Source organism: Lampris incognitus, chromosome 9, assembly GCF_029633865.1.
Source record: "Lampris incognitus isolate fLamInc1 chromosome 9, fLamInc1.hap2, whole genome shotgun sequence".
NCBI classification, from domain to species: Eukaryota; Metazoa; Chordata; class Actinopteri; order Lampriformes; family Lampridae; genus Lampris; species Lampris incognitus.
In genome coordinates this window covers 11,720,893-11,736,510 of record NC_079219.1, presented here as the reverse complement: position 1 = coordinate 11,736,510, position 15,618 = coordinate 11,720,893, and positions in this window count along the sequence as shown.

Here is a 15,618-nt window from a genome sequence, read left to right as displayed (position 1 = left end):
ACAGAAAAGTTTAAAGCAAGAATGAGATGAGGTGCTTTAAGATCCAACTTTGGGCTTCCAAGCTTCACCTCCTGATCTTTGGAGCACCTCCATTTAGGAAGAAATAACAGAGAAGGAAACATCTGCAGACAAACGGCCACCAACACCAACATGGAAGCCATTATAGAAAACTCAGTTCCATTTCTCTTCGTGAAGGAGAAAGACAATTCCAGACCTTTCCTGCCAGGCCGCAAGTACAGTGGATTCATATTTTCCAGGAAGTTTCATGTTGCCAGTGTCTCTGGACCATAAAGCGTCATAGAAACTTGCTGTTGTTTTAAAATGTTTTTTTATTTTATTTCTTGTACTGCAGCAAACTTCTTTTGATTTCTTCTTGAACTCAAAATTTTTTTCATATACAAACACATTTGCTTTTTCACGTCTACTTTTACCCAAATATTCAGAATATTCTTTAAAAACCTGAAAAGCTGATAGAAATCCAAAGATGCATTGTTATTTGTTTAGACGTTTGTTTTCAGAACTTCCTGTTTTTGAGGAGGACAGAAGAACAAAGGCAGCAGGAAGCAGAGTGAAGCTGAGAAATGAAACCAAAAGAACAAATAAAAAGTTTGAGTTTTCACTTTTCACTTATCTGCAGATGTCGTAGATAGACGTCAGCATTTTGATTTCGTAACAACACTTTGCTTTTGAAAACGAGGGAATTTTTATATTCATATATTGTTACAACACCTGTCTGTGTAAAGACGAATTAATGTTGCCAAATATTTGTCATTTGAAAATAGAGCCACGACCAAAAGTCTTCACTAGATTCTAACAGAGATTCAAATGATGTCTTCATTACTTTTATAGATGACCTATAAGCACAGATATGTGTTTGAGTTTAGTTTGTGTTGCTGAATGTTTTAGTGTGTCCCCTGACTTACTGACAGTTTACCAACTTTGAGGACATGAACCATAATCCATCTGCAACAGGTATGAACTTATTTCTGAATAAGAAGAACTCAGTTTCTCTCCATAGCTGTTTGCCATTCTTTCAATACATGCTATCTGAATGGCTGGAATACATGTAAAAGATCGTATTTATGTTTGTAGAAATCCAAGACTAACGCACAAGCCCGTCTCAGCATTTTAGAGCCTTTTATTTTTCCAGAGGAGGAAAAATTACTGCAGATCAGATTCTATTTCACATACATACAACTTGATGCATTCACACTGGAAACTGCCCAGTATAACCACCGGTTTTACTGTTAGCTACTGGGAACTGCCCAGTATAACCACCGGTTTTACTGTTAGCTACTGGGAACTGCCCAGTATAACCACCAGTTTTAGTGTTAGCCACTGGGAACTGCCCAGTATAACCACCGTTTTTACTGTTAGCCACTGGAAACCACCCAGTATAACAACCAGTTTTACTGTTAGCCACTGTCCAGTATAACCACCCATTTTACTATCAGCCACTGGGAACTGCCCAGTATAACCACCGGTTTTACTGTTAACCACTGGGAACTGCCCAGTATAACCACCAGTTTTACTGTTAACCACTGGGAACTGCCCAGTATAACCACCAGTTTTACTGTTAGCCACTTGGAACTGCCCAGTATAACCACCGGTTTTACTGTTAGTCACTGGGAACTGCCCAGTATAACCACCAGTTTTACTGTTAGTCACTGGGAACTGCCCAGTATAACCACCGGTTTTACTGTTAGCCAATGGGAACTACCCAGTGTAACCACAGTCTCATACTGTTGGCTACTGGAAGCTCAACAGTCAGCCATAACTAGCAAACTGTCCTCAAGGTTAAACGTTAAAAGTCAACTGTCAGCTGGGTTCACCGCTGCCTCCAAGCACATCACTGTGTTAATATTCATATTTATAGAACAAAGTTTGAAACCCAACATTTCTTTGATCAAAAATCAAAAAAATCTGTTGGGGGAAAAAAAAGTCATGTTCATGATGTTTGGCTGTTCTTTTTTTTAGAGCTTTACTTTAGTTTTATGACTCTCCTCAACTGCTGGCCCGCAGTGACGGAGACCCCCGCCAAAACAAAGTAAGCTGAAAAATACCATTTTAAATATTGTTGCTATTAATAATATAATTATACCCATTTTAGGGCCGCTGTCCTTTCGATTTGTTAACTTTTCATGTTTTTGTTTTTTTGGTTTTTTTTGTAGTTGGATGATCTTAAATTGTTGTCTAGATCTAGAAATGGTGGTGTTTTCAGCAAAAGGTAGGGAAAAGGCAGTGACTTGATTCCCCAGTCAGTTTAGACTTTATTCTTTTACTTGTTCTCCATGGAAGCATCAGCCATATTCATTCATTACGTATCTCAAAATGGATACAGGCCATATTAAAAAAAAAAAAAGCCATAGAGGAGTTTCCTAAGCCATATCCTGACACCAGCACATGCTAACACTAAATTCATGCTAATGTTAAAATGAGTTCAGCATGCTAAATTCATGCTAACGTTAAAGGGAGTTCAGCATGCTAATGCTAAATTCATGTTAATGTTAAAGTGAGTTCAGCATGCTAATGCTAAATTCATGCTAACGTTAAAGTGAGTTCAGCAATGCTAATGCTAAATTCATGCTAATGTTAAAGTGAGTTCAGCATGCTAATGCTAAATTCATGCTAACGTTAAAGGGAGTTCAGCATGCTAATATTAAAGTGAGTTCAGTAATGCTAATGCTAAATTCATGCTAATGTTAAAGGGAGTTCAGCATGCTAATGCTAAATTCATGCTAACGTTAAAGTGAGTTCAGCGATGCTAATGCTAAATTCATGCTAATGTTAAAGAGAGTTCAGCATGCTAATGCTAAATTCATGCTAACTTTAAAGTGAGTTTACGTGAGCCAGACGCACAGCCTACCTCTTGTTTTGACACTGTGTAGAGATTGAAAAAATTAAATGTAGATAAAGTAGTGATGAAAAGGCTAGAACCAATGAGAAAAGTGATGCTTTAATGATCGTAATAATTTTTCCTTTCCACCCATTTTCTTTTAATATGACACATGAAAGCATCCCAAAGCTTTAAACTACTTCTAAATAACTGGAGTCAGAGCCGCAGAGAGACGGAGGACAGGACTGAGTGTTTGCTTCCACCGAAAGGAAAGAAAGAGGCTAACGAAGAAGTTAGTTAGCTGGGAAAGCAGAAAACCTCAGCCCAGAAAAAAAAAGTGACAGCAGTTTTCCAGAGTTTGGGTTTCAGAGATTGTTAAAAGATGAGCTTTGAGAAATATTTTGTTTTCCAAATAGAAATAGAGTATTTTGGAAAAGAGATCGATTTGTCAGGAAGGGAAATAAGAACGTGTTGTTTATTATCTATCATCATGAAATCCTCTGTGAACCAGGACCCTGTCTGTCTGCCTGTCTGTCTGTCTGTCTGTCTTTTTGATGTCATGACTCCTGGAAGCCAAATAAAATTAAGAACTGAAGTAAACGCCCACCTTTCTCTGGCCCTCATTCACAACCATTCATTTCACTACACGAGGGAGTATGTTTCACAGGAGTGTTACATCCTGAAAGCCGGTAGTAGTGGTAGGATGACCACGAGGACTTCTGTCTTCTTCTCTTGTCAGTTTGTTGGTAGAATGCAGAGCGGCCCAAGGCATAAGTGAACTAAGCGGTCGCTTAGGGCCCCCGCGCGCCAGCAGGGGCCCCCCCAAGAGTGCTTGAAATGTCAAACATGACAGGTTGATAAATATATATATTGTGTGTGTGATATATCATATCAGTAGTAATCACCAAAAACTGAATATTTTGATGTCATGTTGTTAACAGACTGACAAATTAATGCTACTGGTTTAATCATTTCCTATGTCAGAGCTGGGGTCAGGTTCATGTGCATTATAACTGCGAGCAAGTACATCACGACAGTATGTCACCCAAAAGGGTTTATCCGTCTGGTGCAGAGAAGCGAAAGCGGAGGAAAACAGAGGAGGGCTAAACACAGCAGGATAAAGGTATGTTTCCACGACCAACTACGGCATGTTATCATGAACATTCACTAATGATAACATTAGTTAAATAGATGCCTCAAACGAGCCAAGGTATGGTGAGCTAACGTCAGCAGCATAGTTAGCTTGCTAGATGGCCAGATAAATTGATTGATTGATTGATTAATTTGGCTTTCTGTTCTGTTTTCCATCCATCCATTATCTCAACTGCTTATCCCGCTCTCAGGGTTGCGGGGATGCTGAAGCCTATCCCAGCAGTCATTGGCAGGCGGGGAGACACCCTGGACAGGCCACCAGGCCATCACACAGGGCCCACACACACACACTCATTCCTAGGGGCAATTTAGTACGGGCGATTCACCTGACCTACATGTCTTTGGACTGGGGGAGGAAACCGGAGCCCCCGGAGGAAACCCACGCAGACAAGGGGAGAACATGCAAACTCCACACAGGATGGACCGGGACGACCCACCAAGGTTGGACTACCCCAGGGCTCGAACCCAGGACCTTCTTGCTGTGAGGTGACTGCACTAACCACTGCGCCACCGTGCTGCCCCTTTTCTGTTTTATCTCTGCTAATTTTCAAATTGGATTTCTGACTTTATTTAGACAGTTAATTTGACAGCGTTCATCTCGGTCACCTTGATTCCCTCCCAACGTGTAAAGGCAACAAGAGCGACGATACATTTCTTTTGTGACTCCGAGCTGATGTAATGAAATGACCTTCATCTCTCCCTGCCTGGTTTCCCCAAAACATAGTTTATTATACTGGAAAATAAGTGGATTCATCAACATCGGTGAGGCCCAATTCAAGCAACATGAGCTTTTCTCAGTGTGCAGACATCGTCCTGCATGATAAGTTTCAGTGTCCTTTAGCGGTGCAGCATGCCTACCTCTTCCCTCACATTGACTCACTGCACGTAAGATTGTCAACAACAGTTCCTCCACATTTAAACATATCAAACGCATAAACATATAGCTGTGTTATAATTGTAAACCTAAGACCATATGAAGAGCTAAGCTGTGATAAGTCAAGATGAGATTAAATGTGCCAGATTTTATATACTATATACAAGGTATTGATTAGATTTTCATCACTGAGCCTCACCCCCACCCCCACCCCCATCTCCACTGCACCAAAGCACACACGCACGCACACACACACACACACACACGCACACACACACACACACACACACACACACACACACACACAAACACACACGTGCATTCGTTGTCATTGTCCCTATTCTCCAAGGTCAGCAGGTTATGAAATATTCATGATCAGCGGGAATATTATACATCGTCCACACGGGTCCAAAAATGGACAGCTACTGTTTATGGAACAATTTTATTATTAATGAACTAAAAAGGATTAGAGTGATATTTTTTCTGATCTTGTGATGACTGATGCAGATCCAAACGTTCTTATTTGTAAGACTAGAAGTGTTAATAATGAATTGATTTAATGCACAGAGATGAGGGACTCTTACATGTCGAACATCTGTCTCTTTTAAAGAATTCATGGATCATTAACGGGCAGGAATCCCGAATCTCTGACAGAACACAGAAAGACAGACAGACAGATAGACAGACAGGCAGATTATTACAGACAGACACATTACGACAACTTCGTTGAGGCCAGACATAGTGCTATCATCCATCAGCCTCTTCAGAACAGGTGCTCCTTATAGAGCCGACGGTTCCCTGGGAGGCACGGGTGAAGGAGGCCCATGAGCAAAAGCAGTCCAAGTACCAGGAGCTGGTGGACCAGTGCTGGAGGAGAGGCTGGAAGGCGCGTGAGCCCATTGTAGTGGGGTGTGGGTGTAGAGGCTTTGCTGGCCGCTTACTGTGCAAGCTCGACACTCTACTTGGCATCACTGGGGCTGCTGAAAGGAAAGCCATCAAGTCTTCCGTGGAGGCTGCAGAGAGGGCCTGCAGATGGCTTTGGATCAGAAGGAGTGACCTGTGGGCCAATGCTGCTGGGACACAAGCCAAGGCCTGATCAACCCTGGCTGGGTCGCCTAGGAGAGGGTGTATGATGTTGAAAGACCCGAAAGACCCGAGGACCTCAGGGAACATCACTGATGATGTGTCCCAGTGCATCCTAGGATGTAGCTTCACATTGTGCTGTTGTTGTTAACACATGCGGACAAAAGCGGTAGTGTTTCACAGAACGACTTCGTTTTCTCAAAGATCTCCATTCAGTTTATATTTGCAGCTTTTTTGTTTTGAAGAAAAGAGTGAGGGATGTATTGCTGTTTTAGAGAAACAGCTGTTTGTAAGACATTCAGCCATGAGTCTTCCTCTCATTCCCAGCATCACGTGACTAACAGTGCGTTAATATGATGATGACAATCAGTTATAACTGGGAATAGAGAACAGAAATAGGGAGCGGCTAATGTGTTCTGAGCTTTTTTTACTTCTGCTCTTAATTAAACCAAGTCAGATCTTACAGACCATTAACCAGCTCAGTTACCCTGTTATGTTAAGTTCAGTATTGTTACTATCATTAGCGTAGACAACATACTTCTGTCTGTCTCTGTGGATAGATGACTTATAGGAGAGGTTTAAAGACATCTTACAGTAGCGTTTAACTCTTTACAAACAGATTTAAAAAAGGAAAGAAAGATGTTAAACTGTGTGTGGGAAAACTGATTGAGACGAGGTGGCAGCAGGACTTTTTCCCTCCCTTCGTGGTTTGATGACGTCGTCATTCCCGTCCTCCTGCCACGGCGTCTTCATTCGGCCATTCATTTCTTCTGGGCGGGACTTATGAGACCATGTGACAGAAATCGCCGCAGCTGATTGGCTCCTCAGACCCCACGGGGCTGCAGCCCTCGGTAACAGACAGCCGAGCCTCCAGCAGGAGCGGGAACACGTTCAGCAGGGCGTTTTGTTCAGGTCCTCTCGCAAAACCACATCGGGGAGTGGCGACACATCTCATTTCTCAGACAAATATCTTAAGTCTCTCAAACCGGAGAAGTTTCTGGATTTTATCACACTGAACGTTAACAGAAACCCAACAAAACAATCTGATGTCTTTCTGCCCGAGAAGCCGCGGGGTTTTATTCGGGACTTCCTGCGAGTCAGGGCTCGTCTCTTGGCGCGGGCTGTTTGAGTCACCCTCCGTGTCAGCAGGGGGCGCCGTGGTGTGTGAGCACATTACTCTGACGGTTAGTTAAAGGTACGCTATGTAAGGTTAACACCGTGGACACACTAAAGTGAACCAGACAATTACTGAGTAAAACTAGAGAGAGAGAAACGTAACGTCCATCTATCCTAAAGTGCTTTTTTACAATGTATGCCTCACATTCACCCATTCACACACACATTCACCCATTTACACACACATTCACCCATTCACACACACATTCACCCATTCACACACACATTCACCCATTCACACACACATTCACCCATTCATACACACATTCACCCGTTCACACACACATTCACTCGTTCACACACACATTCATACACCAGTGAAGCCACTGTCCACACTGGGGGAGGTGGACCTGTGTTGATTTTGTTGGAACTATGCAAATACCGTAACAAGGCTACTGCCACTTAACGACCACAGCGTGAACCTCTTCTTCTGGACATGCACGAGGCGTCCATGAGCGGATCTGTTTTTACGTCACAACTCACAGAAGATGCCAGTTAGAGTTTTCCGACGTAGGCTAATTATTTGATTTGTTTGCTGATTTTTCAAATTTGAAGTCCATTCATTATCCAAACCGCTTATCCTGCTCTCGGGGTCGTACTCCTGGGGATGCTGGAGCCTATCCCAGAAGTCACTGGGCAACAGGCGGGGAGACACCCTGGACAGGCCGCCAGGCCATCACACAGGGCCGACATACACACACACACACACACACACACATTCATACTTAGGGACAATTTAGTACGGCCGATTCACTTGACCTACTTGTCTTTGGACTTCTTGTTTAATTGTTGCATACACTTTTTTTTTGTTGAGATGAGACATCACCACGACCAAGCAGATACTGTCATTCTTACATTTATTCCATCACACACACACACACACACACACGCACGCACACACATAAAGGGGCCACCCCAATCTATCTATCTATCTATCTATCTATCTATCTATCTATCTATCTATCTATCTATCTATCTATCTATCTATCTATCTATCTATCTATCTATCTATCTATCTATCTATCTAGCTTCCCTCCCCCAGCTACAATCAAAGGTTAAAAGAGAAACGGTACACAAGACAGCGTATTGGAAACAAGCTCTTCGGTGACTAAACATGGCTTACCACATTTGTAGGCCTAACAGAGATACTTTGGGTTCACGTTGACAGTATGATTAGATATCTGATGACTGACAGTTTCACAGGTGATCAATAGTCAGTTAGCGGTTAACTGGTAGTTAAAAGCGGACATCAGCCGTGTTATCACTTCCTCCAGACAGCTGATAAACGGTTCCTTCATGCTTTTTTTTCTCTTTTTCATCCCAATTTTAATCTCAAATTGACGTGTCCAATCCCTCCGTTCTCCTGAGATCCCACCGTTAAACCACTCTGAACACTTCCATATACATCCTTCAACTGCTTCTTTTCACCTGCGGGTTTCTCCAGGGGAATGTAACGTGGGTGGAGGCTCTCACCACTTCCTCTAGATCCCCCAACAGACACACCATCACATACATGAGGTGGTGGAGATGATATAATTAATTATTCCTACCAGCTCCCCCACCCAGGAACATTGACAACAGCACTCCAGGATTTATTAGTGTTGGGAAGCTAATGTAATACTACTCTACTGTGCCACCCATGGGCCCCGTTAAATGGATTAAATTGAGCATTTCAGAACTCATTCCTGTATGTTAAACTGTTTTCACTGGTTAGCTAGAGATGTCATCTGGACTGCCATGTTGTAAATATATCATTAAGAAAATTGTGCATAGTGGATAGGTCATACAGAAGACAAGGTTTATGAACATGTTATGTAAATGTTCAAACCTAAATATCATGTATGCATGCCTGCCCAGCAACACCAGAATCAAACCAGTCATATGTCAGCCATCGCAGAATGGAGGTTTACTGGGAGAGAGATGAAGTGATGGGAAGACAGAACAAATAAGACTAGATGCATCTTTATCTGGAAGAGGAACCACACACTTAAACACACACACACACACACACACACACACACACACACACACACACACACACACACACACACACACACACACACACACACACACACACATCATCATCATCATCATCATCATCATCCTTTCCGTTGGGTTGTCTACTTGTGGGTCTTCAAATGGCTGTAGAGGCCAAGCCATGATCCACATACTTTGGTGCAGTGTGGACAGGGGAAAGTGGTGGTGGTTGATGGTGGCATTTGAGGCTTTTTTTCTCTCTCCTTTAGATGCTGTTGCGTTTTCTCTGCGGCACAGTGGAGTTCTATTTCATGATGTGCGGCTCCTTCCTGCACTGATTTCTCCTGGGAGTGCATATCCAGTGCAATGGTCCCAGTTGCTCGATGTGGTGTTGAATTTCTTCAGACTGGTCTTGATATTGGCCTTGAAACGTTTCTTTTGCCCACTGGGAGCTCGCTGACCTTCCTTTAGCTGGGAGTACAGGATCTGTTTGAGGAGACGTGTGTTGGACATGTGGATGGCATGGCCCGTCCATAGGAGTTGGTGCTGCATTATTGTGATGGTGATGCTAATCATGTTGGCTTCTTCCAGAACACTGATGTTAGTGCATCTGTCCTTCCAGCTGATCTTTAGGATCTTTCCTAAGGATCTTTGGTGGTATTGCTCCAAGGCTCTCAAGTGCCTGCTGTAGGTGGTCCATGACTCTGTTCCATATGGCAGGTAGGGAGAACAACAGCTCTGTAGACCAGGAATTTTGTTTGGGCCTTTAGGTCTCAGTCTTTCCTGAGTCTTGCGTAAGTGTCACTGGCACAACTCAGGCAACGGTTGACCTCAGAGTCGATGTCAGCTTTTGAGGGGAGAAGGCTGCTGAAATAGGGGAAGTGATCAACGTTTTCAAGAATTTTGTTGTCCAATTTTATGGTGGGCTGGGTAGATGGCTGGTTGGGTGGAGGTTGATATAGGACCTGGGTCTTCTTAATGTTTAATGCTAGACCCAGGGCTCTGTATGCCTTGGCAAAGGCATTCAGAATGTCCTGGAGGTCTTCTGCAGAGTGTGCTGTGATGGCATTGTCGTCTGCATACTGAAGCTCCATGATGGTGCAGACTTTGTTCTTGGCCTTGGACTTATTAAGGTTGAAGAGATTGCTGTCAGTTCTGTATAGGATTGGGATCCCCTGTAGCAGCTCTTCACCAATGAAGTCGAGTATGGCAGCAATAAAGGTGGCAAACAGGGTGGGTGCAATGGCGCATACCTGTTTGACCCCTGTTTCTACAGTGAAGGGCTCTGACTCAGAGCTGCTATTGCTGAACACTGTATCTGACATGCCCACATGCAGAAGCCTCAATATTCTGATGTATTTATCAGGGCAGCCATATCTTGGTAGTATGCGCCACAGAGCCTGGCAGTCTACTGAATCAAAGACCTTTGTCAGGTCTATGAAAGCCATGTTAAAAGGCTGCCTTTGTTCACAGCATTTTTCCTGGCGTTGGCGTGCTGTAAATATCATGTCTGCTGTACCTCTGGATGGGCAGAAGCCACACTGAGATTCTGAGTAGACTTCCTCAGCCAGTGGTAGCAGCGGGTTTGAGAGGACGTGAGTGAGGACTTTGCCTATTGTTGACAGGCGTGAGATGCCCCTGTAGTTTTCACATTCCACCTTGTCCCCTTTCTTGAATATGGCCACTATAAGAGCATCCCTGAGCTCTGAGGGAAGTTCTTCTTTTTCCCAGACCTTGAGGAGGAGGGCATGGATGTGGTACAGAAGCTCTGGTCAACCTTCCTTTAAGATCTCAGCTGGGATTCCATCTGGACCGGAGGCCTTGTTGTTGTTAAGGCTCCTGTTTGCATCTTGAACCTCTGTCATGGTGGGAGGTTTCCCAATGTTTTCTCTGATGGGACTCAGGAGAATGTGGCTAGCAATGTCTGGTTCAGCTGTGCTGCTGTGTTTAAGGAGTTCCTGGAAGTGCTGCTTCCATTGGATGTTAATGGACTCATTGTCCTTCAGCAGCCCCTGCCCATCCTTTGAGCGTAGGGGGTTTACGCCGCAGTTGCTTGGACCATAGATGGCCTTAGAAGGGCTGAAAAAGCCTCTGGTGTCACCCGAGACTGCCAGTCGCTGGATTTCCACAACCTTTTCTGTCCACCAAGAGTTCTTAAGCTCCCTCACCTGCCTCTGGACATCCACCCTGGCTCTGGAGTGAGCCATATACACACATGCACACACAGGCAATCCCTGTGAAATTTAACACAGTCTGACTACTCAAAGTAGTAGTCAGACTGTGTTAAATTTGTGTCCTCTTGTCCAAACACACACAAATGCACATTCATAATAATTTTATTGATGAAGTAATTAATCAACTAACAAACGTTGATGATTATGAAATAAAAGAAATAAAACAGCTAAACGGTCTACAAATGAACAAATGAATGATAACATGAGGATACACACTCGAGAAGTGAAGGAAAATTTGATTAATGAATTGGACAGACTGATTAAATAAATAATGAATACATTGCAGTATATAAATGGCAGCAACAAGAAGAAAACGATCCTATCTGCAGCATGTGACAAGTTATGATGGTAGCTAGTGATGAACATTTCTTTGCCCAAGATTGCACAACCATAAACTTCAATGGAAGGTGTCTGATGCTGCTGTTAGTGAACACAGTGTAAGCAGCAGGAAAGGCAGGTGGTAGAAAAACTGAATTTAACTGATTGTGGCAGATTACACTTGAAGTGGTGCAGCAGCATGGAGGAATATGTCGGTTAGATAAAGGGGGTAAAGCTGCTAGCAGGCTTTCTGTCTTTGATGTGAGGTTTCTGTCATTTAATCCTGTTGCTCTCTGGGTCGGTTCTATTCTTATCTCCAGAGTAGCTCTGTTGAGGTTTCCTGTGTTTTACTAGAGATCAATAAAAAACGGGAGAACAGGGTGAAGATCATAATCTCAGTCATCATAGTAGTCACAATGCCTTTTATTCGTCCAGTAAGTCTTCACATTGCAAGGAATTTGACTAAATTTACTGCTCACTGCTACACTAGGAATGAAACAGGGTGTTTAAAAACATATACATCAAAAGCATTCAGCAGAATTAGTAAAGTAATCTGAAGGCATACAGTAATCTAAATCTAAATATGTCAAAAAGAAAAAAAGAAGAAAAAAAGGATGTTTTTAGTAAAGTGTCCCTGAGTCGGTGAAGTCTGCTAAACGCCATATCAAACAAAAACTGTCAGACAAAAACTTCGTCAATGATTTTGAACCACAAACAGAACTTCGCGTCTCTAACAGAAACACGGCTGTCTTTTGAAAACACACCTAGCCACCTTTTTTGGTACCACTTTACAGTAGTTAATAATTACATTGTAAACACTTTAGAAATAATTGATAAACAACTATGAACAAGTTATAACACAGTTTTCATACATCAATGCAGGCTCACTATTTGGCAAGATCAAGTTACTGCTACACTTGTTATCTATCTGTTCAGTTAAATCTCAGATCTTGCTAGTTGCTAGCTAAGTAACCAATGAGATCTGAAGCTTAACAGTACAGATAAATGTGGGCTCACTATTTGGCAAGCAATAGGTCAATGTTGCCCTTTTTATATTATGTTTTATAATGATTTATAAAGTGTTCACAACCTAATTAATAAACAAATTATAAACCATTCATAAACCCTTAAAAGGGTAGTCTTATTGTAAAATTGTACCACATTTTTAACTCCTTACAGCCTGACAGTCAAGGAGTTGGAGGGCGTAATGTGTATGTTCGATTGCCTTGAAATTGACCTCAGTGACGTCTCCTCTTTCATGAGCTTATCTCCAGGAATAAAAGCCTGTTTTCACTAAAATGTTTATTTTCTTCCACAACAAATTTTTACCTCAACTCTCTGATAGTTTATCCATTGACGTTACCTTAAATGACAAAATACTTTATCGGTTTTAATTGATGTGTAAATAAAAGCAATTTATCTATGGCCAGTGATTTTTTTTAAAACCTACTTAAACGTGTTTAATCTCATCCAATATGTCAACCAATCAACGCACAAAGGTGAACACACACCAAATGTAATGATTTCCCCGTCGCTTTCTAAGACCACTTTTCCATCTTTCTAGACACCATGCAGTGAATGCACCACTGAGAAACAATTATTATCATTATTATTATTATTACGAAATAGTATTACCTTGTCTAGTGTTGCTGGTCTGAGAGTCACCAAACGAAATTTCGTTGTGTGTGCACAATGACAATAAAGTATCTTATCTTATTCAGAACGGTTCAAACAACGTATTGTAGCGAATTCGAGGGACAACGCAACCACAGGAACCGCCGCGGCCGGGAAGCGAACCCGTATCGCCCGCACCGCAGGAAACATCGCTGACCGCTCGACTAAAGGATCAGACCCGCCGGGCTGCGGCCAGCGTGTCTACTTCTCCATGCATGTTACAGTAGTTATAGCCTCACTTGACACCGTCGCTCCTATCACAGAAAAGACTTGACTGTGGGCCTGGGAAAACAAATTATGTTAATGAATTCAAAGGAGTTGGTGAAAACTCATCACCGACTGACAATGCTGTTTTGCACTGCAACAGACCATCTACTAAAGACGGGCCCACGCTTTATTCACAGCAGCCAGGCCTCAGCTACAAAATGTGAGGAATTTCCAGTATATAAGGAAAATTGTCATGATAAGAAATACAGTCACAAATCCCCCCTTTTAGAGCACATATCATGCTTTTTTTGGGGGGGGGGTTTACCCTTTTCTTTATTGTGTTATATACCTGGGAGGTGCATGTGAAACCTCTGCAGAGTTACAAAGCCTAAAGTCCACGCCAAAGGGCGTTATTCTCTCCGACAGATAACAGTGTCTGAAACGCCTAGTTTATAGTCTAGCGTTTTCTTCCGTTACTTATTACGTCACTATGCAACACATTTTCATAATGCCCGCGTAGCGGCTAGTTTGGCCCGCCCTCAGTCCGGCAGAGCGGGCAGGTCACAGATTTTGGCGCGACACCGGAAGGAGTTTGGTTAGCGCGTATCGCGCTGTCGAGAAGACGCCATTTTCTTCGGCGCAAAAGACAAATTCTCTTTGTATGAACTTCCGTAGGAAGACGAAACGAAGACATTTCTTTTACCGCTATTCCTCAGCATTACAACCCCAGCCTTTTATGTCCATGTCATTTTACCCAGGACTGCTTCCTGAACCGGGCACAGGTCAATGCTGGATTTTCCATTTGTTCGGCTTTCAGTTTCTTTGTTTCGGGCCGACGGCAGTCGTATGCCAACATGTTTGTTTGTCACGTCACCTCACAGAGGACTCTTTCCTCAAATGAGGCCAGTAATTACTGGATTTTTGGCCAGGCCAGCGCTAAAAGACGAAGCTGTTGCATCTGTAATGGGCCGTTTTGAGGAGTTAGAAGCGCGAACTGTAAGTAACACTATATCACTGAAATGCTTGTCTTGGACCAAATAGCTCGTGAATACAGTTTCAGTGCAGACAATGGGCTTATACAACTAAGTTATTCATCTAACGGCGATTTGCTCAAAACAATACAGCCGTGCATCGAGCAGTCAGATTATGTGCCTTTGTTTCAACTGTATCCTCAAAGTCGTGGCATTATTTACATAACCGCCGAGGATAAATGTCACCATCCCCAAGCACGATTTTCTTTTTAAGTCAATTTTTATTGAGTTAAACAAAGGTCCTTACAAACAATATTTACATAAGACTTAAAAGCCTCATCTACCCGAGTCTTCTGTAAAACACAGTTGTAAGGTAATAACACTAAGTTAAATTAGATAATACAGAGGCAAATAAGGACCAATAAAGTAAATAAAAATACAGGTATAAAAATGGAAAATAAAACATAAAAAAATAGAAAACCGAACTTAATAAATAGAATCAGGATGCTGGGGTGTACCTTCTTGGTACTCAAGTCTCTTTATAAAGGTTAGGAAAGAAAGAAGGAAGCGAAAAGAAAAATTCACATTAAACAAATGATGGTCGTACAGGTGTTTCGTATTCAATCCAAATTTCCCATCTTTTCAAAAACGTGCCCTGTTGCAGTCTAAAGAAAGTAATTCTTTCCATCCTAAAAATATCATAAATAATATCAATCCAACCATCAACTGTAGGTATTTCTGGTTTTAGACACTTTCTAGTAATGGCTCTCCTTCCAGCTGCGCATAAAATGCGAACTAGATATCCATCATAAGCGGTAACATTTTCTGATGGCAGGGCGCCAAAATACATGGTCTCTAGTTTAAATGGGATGCCCACCTGCATTACTTTTTGCAAAACTTATGAACCTCCTGCCAGAAAGGAATTAATATTGGGCCAGACCAGAATATATCATAATGATTTGTCTTAGAGAAACCACACTGTCTCCAGCAGTTGGAAGATTTGGTATAATGACTCTTGAACTGGAGTAATAAAGAACCTATTGAGGTTTTTCCAACAAAACTCTCTCCATAAAGCTGAACTTGAAGTTTTCCGCTGCAGCTCACATAAATTCTCCA